At 43.2% G+C, this 8,400-nt stretch overlaps 1 protein-coding gene across 2 annotated transcripts in view; it reads right to left on the reverse strand.

The window, feature by feature from the left end:
- The window catches only part of GALNT11 (polypeptide N-acetylgalactosaminyltransferase 11), a 50,385-nt gene extending 44,488 nt beyond the window's left edge, over nt 1–5,897 (reverse strand). Inside the window, exon 1 of one of the 2 annotated variants that reach the window (XM_045564899.1) lies at nt 5,751–5,897. The gene's annotated coding sequence lies outside the window, so the exon portion shown is untranslated. The remainder of the gene's footprint in view (nt 1–5,750) is intronic. The other variant, XM_045564897.1, reaches the window with a different exon arrangement.
- Between the last annotated feature and the right edge of the window lie 2,503 nt (nt 5,898–8,400).

The following is an 8,400-nucleotide window of genomic DNA, read 5'->3' on the forward strand; positions in this document are numbered from 1 at the left end:
GAAAACCTATCAGACTAACTGCTGACTTCTCAACTGAAACCCTAAGAGCCAGAAAGGACTGGGGACTCATCTTCAATCTTCTAAAACAGAACAATGGCCAACCTAGAATTCTTTTTTTTTTTCTTTTTTTTATTATTAGTCTTTACACCTAGAATTCTTTACCTGGCAAAACTAAGCTTCATCTACGAAGGAGAAATAAAGACTGTCCCAGACAAGCAATAACTGATGGAATTTGCGAATACCAGACCTGCCCTGCAGGAAGTACTCAGACCTGCATTATACACTGAACAGCATAATAGACACTCACCAAAGTAAAATTACTCAAGAGTTAAAAGTTCAGAACCTGGATTCCTCAATGGCTCGAAAGGTAAAACAAAACAATAAGAATTTACCCAACAATATGAACAGAAATCTACCCCAAATATCAATCCTCTCAATAAGTGTGAATTGCTTGAATTGTCCTTTGAAGAGACAGACTGCCTGAGTGGATAAAAAATTATAAGGCAAGTATCTGCTATCCCCAGGAAACGCATCTAATCCACAAAGATGCTTTCATATACAAGGTCAAGGGCTGGAAAACAAACTTCCAGGCAAATGGAAGACAGCGGGGGTAGCAATCCTTATTTTAGTTTTTTATTTATTTATTTTTTTTTTTATTTCAGCTCATCACGGGGGTACATAAGTTTAGGTCATATACATTGTCCATGTCCCGCCCATCCCCCCAAGTCAGAGTCCCAAGCGCGTCCGTTCTCATTCTCCAGACAGTGCGCCTGGTACTCATCATGTAGTCATACCTCCATCCCCTCCCCGCCCCACCTCCCCGGGTCTGCACCTTCAAGCATGACCATTCCCCAGAGGGTGTGCAACGCACTCGTCATGTAGGCATACACCCATCCCCTCCCCCCACCCCCCATCCCAGTCTGATATCCAATTGGTATCCTTCCCTGATGTACATTTAGGTGATGATCAGGGAAACCAGTTTTCTGGTGAGCAGCAATCCTTATTTTAGACGACATAAACTTTAAAATAGCAAAAGTAAAGAAAGTCAAAGATAGTCACTATATAATGGTGAAAGGAAAAATTCAACAAGAAGACTTAACAATTCTGATATTTATGCACCCAACACAGGAGCCCCCGGATACATAAAAGGCAAGATACATAAAAAGCAAACCTGTCTGATCTAAATAGCATTGTAAACAGTAATGCCATAGTAGCTAGGGATCTCAACCACCCCACTGACTGAATTGGACAGATCCTCCAAACAGAAAATAAGCAAAAAAGCAATGGACTTAAACAGAGCTCTAGAACAAATGGGTCTAACAGACATCTATAGAACATTCCACCCAAACAAACCCAAATATACATTCTTCTCATCAGCTCATGGAACTTTCTCCAAAATTGATCACATCCTAGGCAACAAATCAGACCTCAACAAATTTAAAAAAACAGAAATTAAACCATGTATCTTCTCAGACCACAGTGGTATAAAATTAGACATCAATTCCAACAGAAACACCACTTCACAAAGTCATGGAAATTAAACAATCTATTGCTGAACGACTACTGGGTCAAGGAGGAGATCCAGATGGAAATCAAAAGATTCTTCAAACTAAATGATAATGGGGACACAAGTTATCAAAATCTGCGGGATACAGCAAAAACATTCCTGAGAGGAAAACTAATAGCATTAAATGCTCACATCCAAGAGACACAAAGCTCACAAATCAACAAACTAATATATCATCTCAAGGAACTGGAAAAGGAAGAGTAAATTAATTCTAACCCTAGCAGAAGAAAAAATAACGAAGATCAGAGCAGAACTAAATGAAATTGAGAATAAAAGAACTATACAGAAGATCAATAAAACCAAAAGTTGGTTTTTCGAAAAGCTAAACAAAATTGATAACCCTCTTTCTAGACTGACAAGAACTAGTAAGGAAAGGACTTTAATAAACTCAATCAGAACTGAAAAAGGAGAGGTCACTACAGGCATCACGGAAATACAAAACATTATCTTTGAATACTATAAAAATCTATATGCCCCAAAACTACAAAATGTGGAGGAGATGGACAAATTCTTGGAAACACACAACCTCCCTAAGCTCAATCAGGAGGAAATAGAATTCCTGAACAGACCAATATCAAGCACAGAAATTGGAGCAGCAATTAAAAATCTTCCAAAAAAAAAGAGAAGTCCTGGACCAGACGGGTTCACACCTGAATTTTACCAAATCTACAAAGCAGAACTCATACCTGTACTACAGAAATTATTCCACAACATTGAGAAGGATGGTGTCCTCCCCAACTCATTCTACAAAGCCAATTATCACCTTGATACCAAAGCCAAGAAAGTACACAACAAAAAAAGAAAACTACAGACCAATATCCCTCATGAATATAGATGCAAAAATCCTCAACAAAATCTTAGCAAATAAAATCCAACAGCACATCAAAAGAATAATTCAAGATGACCAGGTGGGCTTTATCTCAGAGATGCAAGGCTGGTTCAACATACACAAATCTATAAATGCAATTCACCACATAAATAAAAGCAAGAACAAAGACCATATGATTCTCTCAATAGATGCAGAAAAAGCATTTGACAAAAACTAGCCCACTTTTATGATAAAAACTCTTAACAAAATAGGCATAGATGGGACATTCCTTAAAATTATTAAGGCCATATATGATAAACCCACAGCTAATATCATACTAAATGGGGAAAATTTGAAAGCATTCCTGCTTAGAACAGGAACCAGACAAGGTTGCCCAATATCTCCACTTCTATTCAACACAGCGCTGGAAGTCCTTGCCAGAGCAATCAGACAAGAGAGGGGAATTAAGGGTGTCTGAATTGGGGCAGAAGATGTCAAACTCTCACTCTTTGCTGATGTTATGATATTATATCTAGGAAATTCCAAGGATTCAACCAAGAGACTCCTGGAATTGATAAATGAATTCAGTAAAGTCTCAGGATACAAAATCAGTGCACACAAATCAGTGGCATTCATATAGGCCAATAACAGTCAAGCTAAAAATCAAATCAAAGATGCCACACCCTTCACAATAGCATCAATGAAAATTAAATATTTTTGAAATATATTTAATGAAGGAGGTGAGAGACATATATAGGGAGAACTACGAAACACTGAGAAAAGAAATTGTAGAAGATGCAAACAGATGGAAATCCCTACCATGCTCATGGATTGGTAGAATCAATATTGTCAAAATGTCCATCCTACCTAAAGTGATCTACAGAATTAAAGCAATCCCTATCAAAACATCACCATCATTCTTTACAGAGTTAGAAAAAAATCATTCTATGCTTCATCTGGTATCAGAGAAGACCTTGCATAGCCAAAGCAATCTTAAGCAAAAAGAACAAATTGGGAGGCATCAGTCTGCCAGACTTCAAACTTTACTACAAGTCTATAGTAACCAAAACAGCATGGTACTAGCACAAAAACAGAGATATAGACCTTTGGAATAGGATGAAAATCCCAGATATAAAACGATCCTCATATTGTCATCTAATCCTCAACAAAGCAGACAAAAATATACGCTGGGGAAAAGAATCTCTATTCAGTAAGTGGTGCTGGGAAAACTGGATATCCACACGCAGAAGACTGAAACTGGATCCCCACTTCTCACCTGTCACAAAAATCAACTCACGATGGATAAGAGACTTAAACCTAAGGCATGAAACCTTAAGAATTCTGGAAGAAAATGTTGGGAACACTCTTTTAGACATTGGCCTGGGCAAAGAATTTATGAAGACTACCCCCAAAGCAATCACAGCAGCAACAAAAATAAACAAATGGTACCTGATCAAATTAAAAAGCTTCTGCACAGCCAAGGAATTAGAGTGAATAGACAACCTACAAAATGGGACAAAATATTTGCTTTCTACACATTCCATAAACGGCTGATAACAAGAATCTATATAGAACTTAAGAAAAGCAACAACAACAAAAAAAATCAAACAACCCCACCAATAAATGAGCAAAGGACATGAACAGAAACTTTTCAAAAAAAGACACACTAATGGCCAGCAAACACATTAAAAAGTGCTCAACATCTCTAATCATTAGGGAAATGAAAATCAAAACCGCAATGAGTTATCGCCTATCTCCAGTGAGAACAGCCTTTATCAAAAACTCCCAAAACAACAAATGCTGGCGTGGATGTGGAGAGATTAGAACACTCTTACACTGCTGGTGGGACTGCAAATTAGTACAACCCTGTGAAAAATAATCTGGAGATACTTCAAAGAGCTAAAATTAGAAATACCATTTGATCCAGCAATCTCACTACTAGGCATCTACCCAAAGGAAAAAAATCCATTCTATAATAAAGACATCTGCACTCAAAAGTTTATAGCAGCACAATTTACAATTGCAAAGATGTGGAAACAACCCAAGTGCCCATCGATACATGAGTGGATTAATAAAATGTGGTATATGTATACCATGGAGTACTACTGAACTACAAAAAACAATGGTGAACTAGCACCTCTTATATTATCCTGGAAAGAGATTGAGCCCATCTTTCAAAGTGAGGTATCACAAGGATGGAAAAACATGCACCACATGTACTTGCCATCAAATTGGTACTAACTGATCAACACTCAGGTATTCTCATGGTAGTAATGCTCACTGGGAGCTGGTCAGGTGGGGGAGGTAGGGAAGTGGGGGCGGGGGTAAACCCACAACTAATGGAATTGGAGCACACTGTATGGGGGAAGGACACGGTTGTTGCCCTGGCTTGGGCAAAGCAAACACATTACATGTAACCAAAAGGTTTGTACCTCCATAATACCTTGAATTAAAAAAAAAAAAAAAAAATCTGAAGAGCCCAGCCTAAACCTGTGATTTGAAGGAGGAGAGAAATACCAGAATATTTTGGTGGGTGCAGAGTAGTGGTACAAAAAGCATATTCAAAATTATAATGCCATTTTATATTTGGAAAACCAATCAACCAACCGACTGTTTTCATAATGCAAAGAAAAAGGAAGGCCAGACCAAATTTTCTTTAATGGTAAAAATAAAGCCAGTCCATCATAAATATTCCCCAAAGAGTGACGTCTACCATAATTAAAGGGCGGGAGCCTTGGCATTTTTTTATATTTATCCAAACAGCATGGATTTCAAAAATATAGCAAATTGCACAAGACAAATGACGCAATTTCTTCAACAAACATATTGTGAAGAAAAAAAAAAAAAACGAAACTTAAGAGGCATATCAACCAAATACCATGTGTGGATCTGGTCAAAATCCTGACCGGCACAAAACAACGGTTAAAAAAAAAAGAGAGAGAACATCAAATATTGCGGAAACTAAGGCTTCAGTACCCCGGGTTCGTCATCCTATTCTCTCTAGGATCCCGGTTCTAAAATGCCGAAAACGCGGCCTGAGCGGGCCCGGCCCGGGCTGTCCGCGTGTCCCGCGCTCCCAGAGGGGACAGACACGGGAGCCGGGCAGGAGCTCCGGGTCGCAGGCGCCGCCTCCGCGGGAGACAGCCCTTGCCTGAAGGGACGTACGTGCTCGGACCTCCAGTCGCCGGCGGCTCCGGCCGGGCCCAGGCGCTGCACCTGCCCGCAGGCCCCGGAGCCGGCCGGCCTCTGGCCGCGGGCGCTTCCCCGAGCCCGGCCCGGGGCCCGCGCGGGCCGCAGCCGCTCGCCCCCTGCGGCGCGGCGCCGTCGGACGGAGGCCGCGCGGGGCCAGGCGCCGCCGCCTGGCCGGCTACTCACCGCGACGCCAGTAGCCCAGGACCGCGGCCTTCCGTGACTCGCGCGGTGGCATCGTCCCTCCCGCCAGAGCCCCAGTCCGAGCCGCAGGAAGCGCGGCGGGCGGAGCTGCCGGGGGCAAGCGCGGCCCGGGCGGCCGAGCACCCGGGCGTCGCGCGCACACCGGGTGGGATGGCGGCCGCGGGCTCGCCCAGGCCCAGGGGCCTCGCCCAGTCCCCGCGCCGCAGCCTCTGCGGAGCGCCGCGCCACCGCCGGCGCCACGTGACGGGCGGCCCGTCCCGCCGCGGCTGACGTCACTGGCGCGGCCCCGCGCGTTCCCCCGGACGCTGGCGCAGCTCCGCGCGCGGCCTTGGCCTTGAGGTTTGGGACGGCCGGCTTCTGCTTTCTCCCTCAGGAAAGGACCCCGTTAAAGACAGATACCCTGCCTGGGGCCCCACTGCACCGGAGGCTGGGGCGGGGGGACGTCGCTTGAGCCCAGGAGCCCTGGGCTGTCCTGCACGCTGCCCACGGGGCGTGGCACCTAAGTTGGGCATCTGTACGGCGACCTCGGGAGCGGGGCGGGGGGGGCGCCGGCTGCCGAAAGAGGCCTGAGCCGGCCAGGCCGGAGACGCGGCCGGCGGGACTCGGTGCTGATGAGCGGTGGGATCCAGCCCGCGGGCGCCCTGCACTCCAGCCGGACGGCATAGGGAGACCCTGCCTCTTAGCAGGAAAGACAAGTGTCCTTAAACATATTAAAAGATGTTCAGCGTCACTTATGATAAATGAAGTGTAGATTAAAATGTAAAGAGAGAAGCTGTGAGAAAAAGACTCATATTGGTAAGAGTGCAAAAGTATACAACTCTCGTAGAGGGGAATTTGGCAGTTTCTAACAAAAATGGTACAGGTATTCAAATTTGGCCCAGTAATGCCAAATTATATGGATGAATATCTTAATACTTAACCTTATTTGCATTTTGAAATAAATCCATCTGGTCAAGAATTTAAAAAAATGTTTTAAGAACTCATTGCTTCACAGCGAAAGTCTGATAGGGGTATTGGACACATGTAGGAAGGGAAGAAATTCTGCATCCCTTGTAAATTAAAGGGCAGAGAGGGGAAAGAAAAGAGCCACACCTGACCCAAAGCAATGACCTTAAGCTGAATGAAGCAGGTCGCCCAGCCCATCTCCTGGATTAGTAGGCCCTGCCAAACACCTAATGAGGTTGTTGGGGTGTAGGGGATGCCACGTTGTGCCACCCAGGTTTCCCCCTAAGGACTGAGGACTCATTTCCCCAGTTGTTAGGTGTATAAGCAGCCGATGGCCCCCAGCTGAGTGGCATTGCCCTCAGCCAAAGAGAACTGCTGCTCCATGCTGAGTTGAATTTTTCACCCCTTTGGCCCTGATGGGGGCAACAATTCATTCCTCTTGACTGGAATTAACAGGTGTTTCAGGTATGGGTTTCTCTTGCAGAGGTAGTACAGAGAGTACACCTGTATCTTCACCCCGGTTCCCCCAATGGTTGCAGCTCACATAAGATGTATGTAGTATAATACCAGATCTGCCCCACTGGGGTTCAAGCCTGCTGGGAACCCCCCAGAAACTGTCCTTGGCAGTGGTGAGGAAACTAGAGTGAAGTCTACTAGGTATATTTAAAAGTGTTGTAACAAATTTAAATATATAAATATTGCCAGAAATTACATCCTTCCAACTACCTAAATTTATAATGAGAAATTTTAAATATCAACTTAAACAAATATAAGGGAGTACAAAGTTTTGGGGGTTGTTTGTTTGTTAATTGCTACCTTCATGAAGGGATTAATGCAATGAGTGAGTTCTTGCTCTCTCAGGACTGGATTAGTTACCTCGAGAACAGCTGTTAATGAGCAAGACTGTCCCTTTAACTCAAACCCAAGCAAAAGAGTTTGAAGACAAGTGCTCTAGGGACTTGCTGCTTCGATGGTGGTCCGGCAACTAGCAACATCAACATCCCCTGGAAACTTGTTAGAAAAGCTCATCTTATGCTCCACCCCAGACCTACTTAATTAAAATCTGCATTTTACCAAGATCTCCAGGTGATTTATATACAAATTAAAGTTTGAAATCATGCTCTAGGGTACAATCGGAACCTGTGAGTTTCCATTGCTTCAACTTCTCCCACCTTTGATAGTGTCAGATATTTAAATATTTGCCAATCTCATGAGTATGGAACAAACCTGTTTATAGCTGTTATTTTAGGTATTATTCCAGCAAACAAATGTACAGGGTTATTTAACTATTATTCTAGTAATTGAGGATCAATTTTTAATGGCTTTCTAGAAGCAGGCAAGGTGTAAATAATATATGGACCAAGAATATAATCACAATGTGACACTTGTTTTGTGTTGCCTTATTTTAGATTGTGTTGCCTTGTTTTGTGTTGCCTTGTTTTAGATTGACCTTCTAAAGGCTCAATCAAGTTACTCTAGCTGTCTGTAACATATTAGTACCACTTTTCCCCACGTATTTCTAGCAATCTATTTTTATTAAATATTTTGCTGAATAGGCAAGTATAAAGAGATACTTATAAAAAAAGGTCCTTTTCAATTTACATTGTATCCATTATCTCAAAGAACGGAAGTTTCATGAAGGGAGGGATGTTTGCCTACTCCATTCTTTGATGCATCCCAGTACGGA

This window comes from Lemur catta, chromosome 11 (genome assembly GCF_020740605.2).
Source record: "Lemur catta isolate mLemCat1 chromosome 11, mLemCat1.pri, whole genome shotgun sequence".
Lineage (NCBI taxonomy): Eukaryota > Metazoa > Chordata > Mammalia > Primates > Lemuridae > Lemur > Lemur catta.